Source organism: Puma concolor, chromosome A2, assembly GCF_028749965.1.
Source record: "Puma concolor isolate L17-30 chromosome A2, mPumCon1.1.hap2, whole genome shotgun sequence".
Taxonomy (NCBI): domain Eukaryota; kingdom Metazoa; phylum Chordata; class Mammalia; order Carnivora; family Felidae; genus Puma; species Puma concolor.
Window position 1 is genome coordinate 130,378,325 of NC_141668.1, and position 15,597 is coordinate 130,393,921.

Here is a 15,597-nt window from a genome sequence, read left to right on the forward strand (position 1 = left end):
GGAGGAAATGAAGCAAGAAGGGAGGGAGGCAGACTGTGAGGAAAGAAGAAACATTATGAATAAAAAGCCAACCCTGAAGATGGTCAAGCAGAGAGATGAGAAGATCTTGGGTCCATCATTCTATCGAATTGTGGAATCAACCAACCCTGAAGTCCCACCTACTTCCAACCCCTAGTGCAGTAGTTCTCAACTATGGCTTCATAGCGGAATCTCCTGGAATGGTAAAAAATGAAATAAAATGTAGTAGACTAAGCCTCAGAATTTCTAATTTAACTAGTAAGGGGTACAGCCTCCATGCCAGGACTGCTTAAAGCTACTTAGGGTTTATGCTTGGCTGTATAGCCAAGGTTGAGAACACCAACAAAAACTAAATCTCCCATCATTGAAGCCAGTGTTTCTCAGACCATAATGTGTATCTGAATCAGTAGAGAATCTCGTTAAAACTGCAGGTTCTGATTCAATAGATCTGGGATAAGGCCTGAGGTTCCACATTTCTTACAAGCTTCCAGGGGAGGCCACTGTTGCTGCAAAGGGACCACACCAGGAGTAGCAAGGTTGTGAGCCAATTTGAGTCAGTTTCTGTTCCCTACAGCAAAAAAAACATTCCCTGTGAAACATCTTCCACGTTAGGTTTTATTTGATCATCCCTTCTGAAATGCCTCACTTTTCTTGTTAAGATAGAATTCTTTTCTTTATTTATTTTTAATGTTTATCTGTTTTTGAGAGAGAGAGAGAGAGAGAGAGAGAGAGAGCCCACAGCAGTGGGGAAGGGCAGAGAGAGAGAAAGAGAGCTCACAGAAGTGGGGAAGGGCAGAGAGAGAGAGGGAGACAGAGGATCTGAAGCAAGCTCCTTATAGCGAGCGCAATGCAGGGCTCCAACTCACAAACCATGAGATCGTGCCCTGAGCTGAAGTCCGATGCTTAATCAACTGAGTCAACCAGGTGCCTCTCATTTTTCTTGTTTAAAAAACAGGAATATTCTTTGTGAAAAACATTCAAAATTTTTTTGCTTTTAAAAAAATTGCAATAACATTAACTGCTCCCAGTTAATGTTCTTCTGTTCCTTGTATGTATCTTCTGTTCCTTGTAATCTATCCCTTTTCTCAAGGATGTGGTGTGCCCTTCTGTCTCCAAATGAAATGTATTTCAAGAGTCTTTACATGTATTTTTTCACCGCATTTATTACTAATCTTCAGCAATTCTGGTTACGTATAAGTTGTACCTCCCGTACTTATCATCCTTTCTATAACCATGTTTAGATCTTTATTATATTTCATTGTATTTAGCAGGATTTCTTCAGTCCTTCAGTCATCAGTTTGGAGTTATGATTGGGTTTTTTGTTCCGTCTACTATGAATTTCACTCTGCCTTTTTTTCTCTTTCATTTGTTTCCCAAACCACTTATCACCCTTTGTTGTCTTAGCACCTCTCCTTCAAATCTTCATATCTCTTATTTTAAATATTTTCTTAGTGAGATTATATCGTATATATATAATTCCTTGGAGATTATTTCTGTCATCTTTTATATATTTCATCTTATTCTTTTTACATAAAGATACGTATCTATATAATACAGTTCTTGTTTATACTATTTTTTCAGGGTTTTTTTTTTCAGTTTATTTATTCTGAGAGCGAGAGAGCACGAGCAGAGGAGGGGCAGAGAGAGAGAGAGAGAGAGAGAGAGAGAGAATCCCAAGCAGGTTCTGCACTGTCAACCCAGTGAGACCAAGACTTGAGCCGAAGTCAGACGCTTAAGTGACTGAGCCACCCAGGCACCCATTTATTTTTCCAGTTTTTATGCATAAGCTCCATGTACACCTTTTTCTTATTAATCATCTTTGAATAAGTAACACAGCCTGATGAAGGTAGTGGGGAGTGGTGTGAATGAATTAGCACTGAAACAGTGTTTAGCTTCCATTCAGGTTTATGGTCTATTTTACTTTCTCACAAAATCTGTCATTGTTTTATTTCCTGAGAACACATCTCCTCATTTTCAGCAACGCCCAGATTAGAACTTCGCACCACGAAAGCCCTAATAAGATCAATTTTTAACTTTCAAAAGCATGGGAGAGTGCTAGAGAATAAGCTTGTACAAATTACCAGGGCATGGTGGTCTGGAGGTGGAAATTTTCATGTAAAGGAACGATGAATTTAGAAAATACCTCAAGACCCCCCCCCCAAAAAAAAAAAGAAAAGAAAAAAAGCCAATATCAACTCACTAACGTCGTAAAGGTACTTGAGTTTTGGTACACACTATAGCATCTGCAAACATTTGACAAAGAGCCCATGTGTGTGCAACATGTTATTTATTCTGTCTCTGGAAAATGGCTTGTCTGCAGATGGATTCACAGGACTTCTTTCATTCACTTATATTTATCAGGTGCTTACCATGTGCCTGTATGGAGTTCGGTCAAGTGGCAAGACAGGTAGTATGTAAGTAAACCAATAAGTAAGTATTTTCAAATTGTGGAAGTATATGAAGGAAGCAGATGGAGTCTTGAGAGGAGAATGACCTCTGCACAGAATGGCCTGATATTCAGGCTGGGAACCGCACGACAGAAAGCTCAAAAGCACGTGAAGAACTGAGGAAGAGCAAGCACGCTTGGCAGAAGGAACATCACCACAAGCTTACCCTGAAGTGGCCCGTCTGTGTTCTAGAAAGCAAGAAAAACTTTGTGGGGATGGGTATTGGTAGTTGAGTGGCTACACAATGACACTAGATGAGGTCAGAGCATACAGAGCCCCTTTAGACCACAGTGAGGTGTTAATTCTGTGTCTACCGCGAAGCAAAGTATCTTGGGCAGAGGTAGGGCATGATACAATTAAATTGACTTTTGATGGCTGTCGCGTAGAGCATGGATTTGAAAGTGACTGTGAACGAATCAGATGATAGACGGATGCCGCTCTGGTGACCCGGGACAGAGGTGATGATCCTCGAGCTACACTGGAGGCTACAGAGATGGAGGAAAGGTACTGATTTGATGTCCATTGAAGACGTACAACAGATGGGACATCCTGATGGCCTGAACATGCAAGGTGAAGAGCAGGGAGAAAGCACAGTCCTGTCTCCAGTTTCTGGCTTGGACAAACTCAACACAAGATGGCGGCCTTTACTGACATGAGGGTGATCAAGAAAAGAGGGTGTTTGGGAGGAGCAATCAAGAATTCGATTTTGGAAATGTGACATTTGACATGTCTCTGAGCATCAGGAAATAACTAAAGTAGTATGAGGCACCCAGGCAAAACTGGACAACATAGTACAAAAGATATTTGAAGTCCTATGAGCGAATGAGGCAATAGATGAAGACTAAAGAAAGGAGCCCAGTGAATCTTAGTTTTATTACTTAAAACTCTATAGCTTACATGTTGAAAATCATTGAATATAGTCACACTGGCCTTCTTTTAACTTGTTTTCAACTCTTCTGGTCACCCCGACAGAAATGCTAGTCAAATTGTATTAAGAAAAAAAAAAAGGAGTTATTGGTTCAAACATGCTTAAGCCCAACAATCAGTATGTTTTCAGGCACAGATGGATCCAGGTCATATGTGTCACCAGAACACAGTCATGCCTTATTTCTTGGATCTCTTTTCCTCCATGTTGGTTTCATTCTAGGCCAGCTCTCTCTCCTTGGTGCCCAACAGGGCCAGACTTACATCCTTCTGTTAGCATAGCCTATGTTAAAGAGAACTTATCCATTGCAATAATCCTAGAAAACTTCATGGATTTCTTCTGATTGTACTACCTTAGTATCTTAGTCCATTTGGGCTGCTACAATAAAATAATACACACTGGGTGACCTATAAACAACAAATAATTGTTTCTCACAGTTATGGAGTTGGGAAGTCCAAGATCATGGCACCAGCAGATTTGGTGTCTAAGCAGGCCCCACTTCCTGGATGACCACACTTTTGCTATCACCTCATATGATGGAAGGGGCAAGGGAGCTCTGTGGGGCCTCTTTTATAATGGCACTAATCCCATTCATGAGGGCTCTGCCCTTATGACCTAATTGCCTCCCAAACACCCTATTTCCTAATACTATCACATATATGGATTCCTAGGGGGTACACAACCACTCAGTCTATGGCACTGGGGTCATGTGTCAACATTATGCACAGAATATGCTGATTGGCCAAGCTGGGTCCCCTACCAATCCCTGAATCCAAGAGATGTGCATTATACCTTGGCCTAAAAACAGGGGGTGTACAAGACCTCAGAGGAAAGATCAGAGAACCACTTTCAGAAGAGGATATTGGTGCTGGACCAGGGAGAGCAACAGCCGTACTTAGAGATCACTTCTGTCTCTAAAATATACTGACTCATATAGACATCTGATATTTCCATTCGTCCCATCAGACAATCAACATAAAAGTTGACTTAACTTGGGGTGCATGGTTGGCTCAGTCAGATGAGTGCCCAACCTTTGATACCGGCTCGATCATGAACTCTTGAGGAGTTTGGAGCGTGTTTAGGATTCTCTCCTTCTCTTTCTGCCCCTCTCCCATGCAAAATAAATACATACTTTTTTAAAAAGTTGACTTACCTTTAGTTGATGGCCATATATGTCAAAGGTAGTTGTGGGTACTGATGAGGGTGGACCATTGATGGATGACCCCCAAATTAAGAGGTCAAAACTAAAAGGTCAAATTCCTACCCTCAAAAGGAAGGATGTAAGTGGGTAGATGTAGGAGAAGTCAGAGATATGAGGGTGGCTGTTTATGGAAGCGGTCACTCTCGGGATTCTTAAAGGAACAGGGTGACATCACGTTGTACAAATTCACCTTCACAGCTTTCCCTTGACCACTGAACAAGGTCAATGGCTGAGAATTCTATCAGGGTTAGGGACCTGGGCCCTAATAAGAAGCCTTTAAATGTAAGGACCTTAAGAGAAGTTTACCAGACAAAACTTATAAACCCATTTCTAAGCTTAGCAGGAAAGGGTGTGGACCTAGGTGAAATATTTGTAGCTTTAAACAGTGGAGCCTGACCCAGCATTTCTGTGTGGGTGTGACAGCTTGGAAACCGCAATTGTGGCAATAAGTCTTAACCGTCTTCTCTAAATTCTATTGAAAAGCACTAAATCAAACCCAGGTCCAGACTGCGGCTTGCACGCACAGAATAATTAGGCTCGTGTACTAGCTATTGTCTCTGTTTGAGCCTGTTGTACAAAAGCATAAAGCCAGAACCACAGGGGGGCTGTAACCGGGTGCCATGTCTGCATTTTAATTCCATGCACTTTCCCTTTCTCCGCTAGAGCACGAAGTATGAAGTGTGGAGCAGAGAGAAAAGCAGAGAGTTTATTTCCAGGTGTCTGGACATATTCAACAGGCACAAACTCCCACTAAGGTAGTTTTTCATCTCTAGGCTTTCGGGATTTGGCATACCAAATACGAATTTCTGAACTTTTTAAGATGCAATAGTTTAGGAATGGTGAGTAAGTACGTCAATGTGAAGCTTAAAAAGGAGGTTTTTGTGCTTGTTTCTGCAAAAAAAAAAGACCTCATCTCTGCTTGGTTTTGTGCATGGAGGGTGGGGTGCCTGGAGGAGGAAAGCCCAGAGGCCAGGAGAGGAGGCTGCAGATTCAAGGCTGCAGCTCTTTGTATGCAACCTTGCAGGAGTCACTTAATTACTCTGCATTTCAAACCACCTGGAAAATTCATAAAAGACAAGCTGGCTCAGAAAACCAGACACTCCACTGAATAAAGTGTGACTGAAGAAAATGAGGAGAAACCATTTCAGGCCAGAGGAAAAAGAAGTTAATGATTTTTTTTTTTTAAGTAAATACTTCATTCTCCTCTCCCATTATTAATTTGAGATATTTTAATCGTCAGAACACCTTTCAGAGTTTGAAATATTATGAACATCGTCTGCTATCTATTCACATTTTCTGTATCTCACTGTGTTTGCTTTATCGGAAGGGAAGAGGAGAGAGTATAAACAGTTCTAAATAGTTCTAAATAATAGCTGTGTCTCATAAGTGATGTTTGAATGAGTTTTGTCTCCAAATTATGGAGATGTTTATTTCCTGGAGCTGGGATTCATTTAACATTTGCTTATGCTGTTGGGGGGCTTTTTTTTTTTATCTTCTTAGACCAACAAGGGGCAATTTTTGTTGTTCACGGCAAAGAAAGAAGTTGTAGGAGTTAAGATAGTACAAGGGCTGTGACCAGGAAGACCTAAAAATGATAATGGCATAATCACAATACAAGTGTTTTTCTTGCTTAGCTTAGCTTATGGAAGTGTCCTGAGGGAGGGTGGCCTGTCGCTTCCCTTGCTTCCACATGGTAATTGAGAGACCCAGATTCCTTCCGTCTCCAAGTTCAGTCATCCTTCACTGTTGGTTGCCTGGGGAATCCAGCTAGAGGGAGGGGAAAAAAGAACATGAAGGAGGCACCCTGCCTCTTAAAAATGTTGGCTCTGAGGGGACACAGGCCGCATCTACTCCATTAGTGAATATGAGTGACAAGGTCCATCTCAATGCAAGCGGTGCTACGAGTGTTGTCCCTGGCTGGGCAGCCATGTCCCCGCCATATTGTCATGGCCTGGATGGGAGAATGGATTTGGGGTGGGTGCTAGTGCCTGCTACCTCAAGGATTTTCAGCCTTCTCACTGTGTGGAATCCTTGGGACCTTGCTCTACCCCTGGTGAGTTTAGGGTTTGGCATCAAGCACTCAGGAGTTAGAAATTCCGCTCCGTCACTCACAGGTCCACAGGAAGTCTTGGGCAAATCTGGGCCTCAAGTTCCTCATCTGTCAAACGGAGGTAATAGCATCTACCGTGTTAGAGTTGTTGTGAATAATTTGTACATTCGTTGCTAAACTTTTGTCATAGAGTAAGTGCCAAGTAAATGGCAACTAAGTATAAAATTCCTGAATGTTTAGTTCTGCTTAGTTTGATTATTTACATCTTGAGATACCCTGACACTTTGTTTGGGGCACCTGGGTAGCTCAGTTGGTTCAGCATCTGACTCTTGATTTCACCTCAGGTCGTTTTCCCCAGGTTGTGGGATCGAGCCCTGTGTCGGGCTCCACACTGATGGTGGAGCCTGTTTGGGATTCTGTCCTCTCCCTCTGCCCCTCTCTCCTGCTCACTCTCTCTCTTTCTTTCCCTCTCTCTCTCAAAATATTAAAAAATATGACACTTTTTTCATATTCCTATCTTCCCAGCTCATCCTCACTCTGATGTAATCCACAATTTGTCCTGCCCTCTCCTTATTCTGTGGCTTTTTCTTAGCCATTATGTACACCTTCCATCCATATATCCATGACCCTATACAACCTTCCGAGAAGAGGAGAGGGGAGAGAGAGAGGCAAGCCTGAAGATTTCTCGAGCAAGATACAAAGGTTCAGTGGAGGGTGTGCAGGTGGTATTTTTGTGTCTATATTAGCACAGGCATGAGTTTGCATACATGTGCTTGTTCATGCATGCATACAGTGACACATTACGGATGTGCAAGTGTCAAGATGCAAGGGTATTGCTTACCTCATGTGCTCTTAGAAGTGTCTTACAATGTCTGTCAGGGGCTCCCTTACAATGTCTGCCGGGGGTCCCTCGGATATTTGAATCAAGGTAAAGTGGTGAAGTCCCGTATGGTCTGGTTAGCAGAGCACAGTCACTGTCTGTTCCATGAATCAGCTGGTTATCTCAAGGTCTGTGACCTGTCTCAGGGATTCTGGTAAAGACGGAAAGGATGGATCATAGAAATAGCTTATATTCTGGGGCACCTGGGTGGCTCAGTTCGTTGAGCGTCCGGCTCTTGGTTTCCCCTCAGGTCACGATCCCCAGGTTGTGGGATCAAACTCTATGTCAGGCTTTGCACCGAGTGTGGAGCCTACTTCTCTCTCTCTCTCTCTTTCTCCATCTACCCCCTCCCCAACTCTCAAGAAAGAAAGAAAGAAAGAAAGAAAGAAAGAAAGAAAGAAAGAATATTCTTTGAACACCTGCTATGTGCAAGGCACTGTGTTCCTTAATCCTGCATACCTTCAGGTGAGCAATACTAGACCCATTTAAAAGATAAGGAAACCAAGGTTCAGAGCTTATACAACTGTTCACAGATGTACTGGCATCCTAATAACTGGTGGAACTCAATCTTAAAACCAGATCTGCTATAAAAGACATGCCTTTGGTATGGTGGTCAAATATCTCTTGCAACCATTACATGCACATGTGCACACGACTAGTGTGTATGTTCTTCTAAGAGAGGATGAAGAGAGTGCCCTTATTTTCAACAGTATATAAGTTCACTTACAGAATGCTAAGGATCTTGAGAAAAAGATTCTGGATGTGAAAGTGCAGAAGTCTAAAGAGAGGGATTGAGAGAGAAGACAAACTCTAACTGAACAGAGAGAAAAATATAAAGGACTTAGGTAGGCCACACACATCTCTTAATGGCTTCTGCTAAGGAAGCATCTAGATCTATCTGAAGGTTTAGCCTCTCAATTAGGATAAATGGAGGGGCTGGAGAATGTAGGGGGCACATATTTATCTGCACGTGAATTTAAGATGTGATTGTAGGGATTATCTTTAACTTAAAAGAGTATAGTGCAGGGTTAATAAATCATATCACATACAGCTTCACAGGCCGAAAAGGACAGGGTTAAAATGCAAGTGATTTCACAACCAAAGGCAAAGTAGAAATCCATATGTTGCTCTGAAATACAGAAATGCACTAACTTTAGCAGATGTTTTGGCTGCTACGGAAGGAAGGCAGGTCCCTTGGTTTATGGGAATTCTAGAGCTGGGAAGTACAGAGACCCCATTTCTCCCTGGCTGCCTCTTCCTTATTCTATAACCAGCAATATGGACCCAGTGCCCCCAGGCAGGACCATGGCAAGACTCAGGTTTGCCTCCTCTACAGTTACTGGTCCTCTGCTTTTCCCACAAAATTACAATGTCCCGTGAGTAAGCCAGTTAAGAACCACTTATTTATTATGTGTGTCTATGAATGACAAACAATATATCAATAATCACAATATCGTTGCCTAGGGACACGACAGGTGACTTTCAGAGCATTCTTTAGTGGGAGGATCAGTGGAGGGTTGTGAGGAAGTGATGTTGAAGCTGACACATGAAAGTTACGTGAGAGACAACCAGATGAGAAGTGGATCACAGCATTTCTGCTAGGGAGAGCAGTGGGGGGAGTTCCTGGCAGTGGGGGAGGGGTTCTGGAAGGTTTGAGGAGAGGGAGATGCTTAGCATAGCTGGTGAAGTTGCTCTAACACGATGCTTCTCAGCTAGAAGTAATTCCTATCCACCAAGAGATATTTGGCAATGTCTGCAGATATTTATAGTTGTCACAACTTGGGCAGTGGATGCTACTGTCATCTAGTGAGTACATTCCAGGACTGCTGTTTAACATCCTACAACGTACAATACAGCCTCCGAAAACAAAGAATTCTCCTACCCAAAACCTCAGTAATGCTCAGGTTGAAGGCCTCTCCAACAGAAGCCCCAGATACCAAAGCTGCAACAGGACAGATTTATTTTTTATATTTATCAGCCCAAATGGAGTGAGTCAGCTGATATGTCAGCTCTATAAGGCCATGAACCCGGGCCCCTTCTGTCTTGTTGCTCTGTACCCCTCGGGCACAGGTTGGCAAACTTCTCTGTAGAGGGCCAGACTGGCAATATTTTGTCTTTGCAGCTCGTATGGTCTCTGTTGCTTCTCAACTCTGACATTGTGGTGTGAAAGCAGCCACGGACAATGCCTAAGTCCATGGATGTGGCTATGTTCCAACCATACTTTACTGACATGATCGTGATACGCTGGGGTTGGCCTACGGGATATCCTCCCCTGGTCCTATGTGCTTAGCCTGCTTGTTGACCAGTAGGAGGGGAAAGCAAGGATATGGGGAGCAGGCTTATTTCCTTTTGAGGGACAATATCACTTCTCCCTCTGTTCTACTCTCCAGAACTCAGAAAAACTAGAAAAGTAGCTCTTGGCTGGGTAGTCATGGGCCCTGGGAAACCCAGCTTTTTTTTTCTCTCTCTCTTTAAACACAAGGGAAAATGGATACCAAGGGACAATTGGGAATGCCTGCATTTGCTGCAGCACAGAACTAAGAGAGAAGCACAAAATGAGGCTGGCAAGAGAGGCAGGGTGAGATCATGCCCAGCCTGAGAAGCGAGGTATAGAGTTACAATTCTTTCTCTTAAAAGAAACGGGAAACTGTTGAATGGTTATAAGCAGCAGTGGTTCAGAACCATTTTTCCATCTTAAAAAGATCACTCTGGCAGTGATGTGGAAATGGAAAGGGGTGTGCTGGGATGTAGAGAGAAAACTTTGGAAACTATTGCAATCGTCCAGGTAAGGGAGTTGGTGGCTTGGATGAGGAGGGTGGCAAAGACTTGAAGTAAATGGATGGGAGGGAGATTTAGAGGGGAGAGCCTGTAACTCTCCTCAGATCGAGTTCCCTTTTTAAAACTGAGGGGGGAAAGCAGCTTGATTATTAATGTTTTAAAAAATGAAAGGTGAACTTGATCAACAGTTTCCATCTGATCTGGCCCCAAGCAGTCCATGTCTGCCACTTTCCTCTTTTTCTTCCCGGACAGAAATGCCCATTGTTGACCATCTTCTCTGGGGAAAAGCCATCCCCGTTCTCCCAAGCATGAGCCTCCAGGCTGCGGTGACTCAGACCGTGGACACAGAGTTCACAAATCCCAATTGTAACAAGTGGGCAACCCCAGCACTTTACATAAGCAAAGCGAGGAAGCAGCATGTGTTTTGAGACTGACTGGCACCAAAGGAGACAAAAGCCTGCAGTATAATTATGCCAAGCATATAATATGATGCAATCGGTTACTGTCTCCAATATGCCCCACAGTGCAGCACAAGGGCTTTGAATAGTACACTGCTCCAGCCCCGTGTGTCCGTGCCATTGGAAGCCTGAGAAAGCCACTGCACCTTCTCTTCTGTCAGTCCAGAGTGTCCTGGGCATTTATTGAGCGGCTATTGTATACCCAGGACTGTGCTCAATCTGGGGGATATAGAGGGGAGAATAAGACTTGACCTTATGCTTTCTTCAATAAAATATCTCTCTAGTTTCTGTCTCTCATCCCTGTGAACAAAGGAGGAACAAGTGTCTCCCTGGTTTGTTTGAAATGCGCATCCGGTAATGAAGGCATATTCACTGTTATTCTCGGCACAGGGCTGTGGCAAAGATACTTTGGTTTTTACACTTAGCCCTGTGGGCACATTTATCCTTGAAAGACAGTGCCATCCAGCTGTTTCCTTTCAAGGGATTGCCTTAATGACTATTGCCACCATTTTTTTTTTTTTTTTTTTTATAGAGACAGGACCTCACATTCTTCTGATATTCATTTGTGTCTTGGGTTGGTAAAATTGTTGTGGGGACTCACTGGTTAATTCGCAGAATAATAAATAACTCCAAGAGAGTGATGATTCACAGGTAGCTCTGATAGGGACTTTTCTTTCTCTAATTCCTTTCTGGTGACATGTGTCAGCAAAACTCCTTTTAGTCCATCACTCCATATTCAGAGTCTGTATACAAAGGCATTTGGGTCCTCGAATTGCAGGTGTCTAGGGCAGAGAATCTGGGCCCGGTTTGTAGATGATAACTTCAGGAAACACAGACAATGCAATTCCACTAGAATGCTGACCCCCTCCTTATGGTCATTAATTCAGTCCTAATGTTGTCTCACGCAGGAAACGCCTGGCGTTGTGCCACGCACTTTCCATAGGCTTCCTGATTTCAGCGGTATGCCATTCAAATCTACATCTACCCTGTGAAACAGGTGCTAATAACATCTCCCTTTCAGAGATGAAGAAACTGAGGTGAGTGACTTGCAAAGGTCATACAGCCAATAAGCGGTATTGAATGTAGGTTTTTCGGATTCCCAAGTTTATAATATTCCACTGTTCCCTTCGTTCGAAGTATCAACATGAATTGAACATCTATTTAGTATAAAGTCCACATCTCTCTGTCTCACTCTGATGGTCTTAATGGGTTTGAGTTGAGCTGATTTTTGTCTTGCCCAAGTGGCAGGGCATTCATACGTGAGAGCCGTTGGCAAACTAAGGCCTGCATGCGAAATCCAACCCTTTGGAAAATAGAGTTTTATTGGAATCCAGCCACGGTCATTCATTTACATATTTTCTACAGCTGCTTTTTTGTGCTACAACGTTACAGCTGAATACTTGTGACAGAGACGACATGGCCCACAGTGCCGCCAATATTTACTATCTGGTTCTTTACAGAGAACGTTTGCCAAGACCCAAGATGGAGCACAATTACTCGTATTGTTTCTTTGATGAAATTCCTTCTAATGAGTAGAATGGTGTTATTCACCGACTTAGGGTCAGTGTTACTATTAAGTGTATATGTATATGTTATTTAATTCAATTCATTTTTGTCGACTGCCACAAAACAAAAAGGTCAGAAGTCCATGTGTGGGGGTTTTGGCATGAAGAAGAAACTCTACCATTCCCAAATAAAGGGCGAAGTGTGGAACTTCCTTTGACTTTTCCCAAAAGGCGTTCCTAAGTTTTTGTTATGATAGTCACCCCCACCACCCAGCCCTTACCTGCAGTTTCGCTTTCTGTGGTTTCGGTTACCCAAGGTCATGGAAGCAGGTGAGCCTCCTTGTGGTGCATGGTCAGAAGGTCAACGGTAGCCTGACGCTACATCACCATGCCTACGTTGTTCACCTCACTTTACGGCATCCACAGACATTTGATCATCTCAGGTCACAAGAAGGGTGAGGCTAGGGGTGCCTGGGTGGCTCAGTCAGTCATGTGTCCGACTTCCGCTCGGGTCATGATCTCATAGTTCGTGGGCCCTGCGTCGGGCTCTGTGCTGCCAGCTCAGAGCCTGGAGCCTGCTTTGAATACTGTGTCTCCCTCTCTCTCTGCCCTTCCCCTGCTCATGCTCTGTCTCTGTCTCTCTCTCTCTCTCAAAAGTAAATAAACATTTTCTTTAATGAGAAAAAAAAAAAAGAAAGGTGAGTCCAAGTAGATATTTTGAGGGAGAGAGAGACCACATTCCCGTAACTTTTATGACAGTATATTGTTATAATTGTTCTATTTTATTATTAGATATCATTAATCTCTGACTGTGCCTAATTTATAAATTTAATTTTATCATAGGTATGTACATATAGGGAAAAAACCCCACAGTCTATCCATGGTTTAGAGCTACCCATGGTTTCAGGCATCCCCCAGGGGGAGAGGGGGTCTTGGAACGTATCCCCTCAGGTAAGGGGGGCTACTGTCCCTGGAGTTGTGTGCAATTCTTGGACTATCACTGGCAATTCTGTTTACAAACTGGGTAGTCCCTGTCTTTGCTAGTCAATTACTGCCCTCTGGAAGTAACAAAATCAAAACATGTATTACAGAAGTTAGAAACACAATTTCACTTACTTCCCAGAACTTAAAGACCCCTCGGCGAGCTCTCTGAGTGCGGCTTTATCTTCATCTTTAAGCTTACACAACCCGTGGATAAATTATAAGTTACTGCAGAGATTCCCACCAATGACAAACTGACTCACTGTCCTCGGAGTTCTTTCATCTTTTTGGATTCAACTTCTAAGGCTTTGTGTATACTGTCAAGACTGAGTGTGCTATTTGCCAAAATTACAGAGAGTATGCCCGCGTTTGGACACATTTTCCATTTTACCTGTAGAGAAAAATGTTACCATTGCTGAAGGTTTTTCCATGATTGCTTTTTGCGCCTGTAACAAGTAGCTCGTGGCCAGCTTTGTGAAATGTTTCGTGTCTGTTCCTGCGCAGCAATGAAAATAGATCGAAAGGTTTGAGTGACTTTCGTTTGTTAAAATATAACAAACGATTATCCTAGGAACACCATACCATTGTAGGACTATTTTCAGTAATGTTTTGTTTTAGCTTTTTCATTGCCAAATGCCGGGTTGATCTGGGTACCAAAACCACAGTTTCAAGACAAGATTTCAAAGAACGGTAATGTCACGTTTCTCTCCGTTGGCTGACATCTCAAAAATATTCTGCCTGAAGCCCTCCCAGATGAAAAGAAGTTATTCTTTTGTTGTAAAAATGATAAAAAGGAAAGGCAAGGGAAAAACCCCTAAACAATGAGCATCTATCTCTCTCTCCTTTTTAAAGAGGGCATGGGCAACTCTCTTTTTTATTTTAATACAATCAAATAGTATGCAAATGAAAAGCAATTGTGTGTTCTATGTTAGATGAGGAAGGGGCACTCTGGAAATCACTAGTTCGAGAATTGTAACTCGACATCATTTGAACTCAGGCTCTGTTGACGCCAGTGTTGAAGTGGCTATGTTTTGCTGTAAAAAGGCCCCGACAGATGACACGCTGAGCACAGCTCTGACTATTTGAGACCCAAGGTGACAAGAGAAAGTGATATCACACTGCAGGGTTTTGTTTGTCAAATCAATCAGCAGTGGATGATACATGAAAGCAGTTTATAATACTGGATCCTCATGGAGTGGACAGCATTAGAGTGTGAGCCATCACACTTGCAAACAGAAAGTCGGATCTTCTCCTCCCTCCCCACCGAGCCTAAAATAATAACTTAGCACCTGTGTAAAGTCTTCACAGGTTTCTACATATAAAAATTAGTTAATTAGCAATTATTACCGAATGTTAGGTGAGCACAGATTATTATTATCATCATTTTACAGACAGAGTAAATGAGAGTGATGGAGAAGGTGCCAGGAGAAAAATTACAATTAATGAGTTCCTAGATCACAGGCCTGACCTGCAAGGAGGTTTAAGGAGCTTGCTTGTTTTAAAGAAGACACTGTAAAGTGAAACTTAAATATTGGAAAAACAGATTTTGCAAATTGAAAATGTCATGTTTATTAGCGAGGGTTGGGATTCTGGTTTTCATTTATGAATATTCCTTTTTATGATTTATTTTTACCCTCCGATACCCCTGTGATGACTGAGTCATCTTATTTTTAATGGGGGTTCCATGGGATCAAAGGATTCGCTCTTCAGATCACATTCTTTTCTTTTCTGCTAGGAATAATCAAGAGTCTCTGAGAATTTAGAAACCTGCAAAATGTTTCTGGACCAACAAATATTTGAGTAAGTTGCATAGACAGTCAACATATTTTGTGAGTGTCCAAATGTGAGCCAAACACTGTCATAGGTCTTAGGGATCCAGCACTGATATACACGACAGGTGTCTTTTAAACTTTAAAAGCTTAAATTCCAGTTTAGAAACTGTACCTTCATGTGATTTAGCTGAAGGAGGAGGGTCCATTGTTGCATGGAGCCGTTTTGAATTTATTGAATGGCCATAATTATGTGTATGTGTTTTCCCTTCACAGGCGATTGCTTCAAGTCGGGGAGAGTAAAACTGATAATGGTTAGGTGAGCTGATTGGCTGTTTTGAAATTCATCCCTAGACAATGGTTATGCATATATTTTACAGACAGTGTTTCTCCCTCCACCCTAAGATGAGTGATGGCTTCTGTAATAAGACTCTAGTGGGCATGTATTTTTGCCCATTCCTGCATCCTTTGGGGAACTGCTACTTCCCCTGCCTTCATTTCTTGTGGTCTGGGTGAGTTTGTCCCCACTCTGTGGTTCAGAAGTGGACAAATGACCTAAGGCAGCCCAAGAGTCATGCCTTGGAA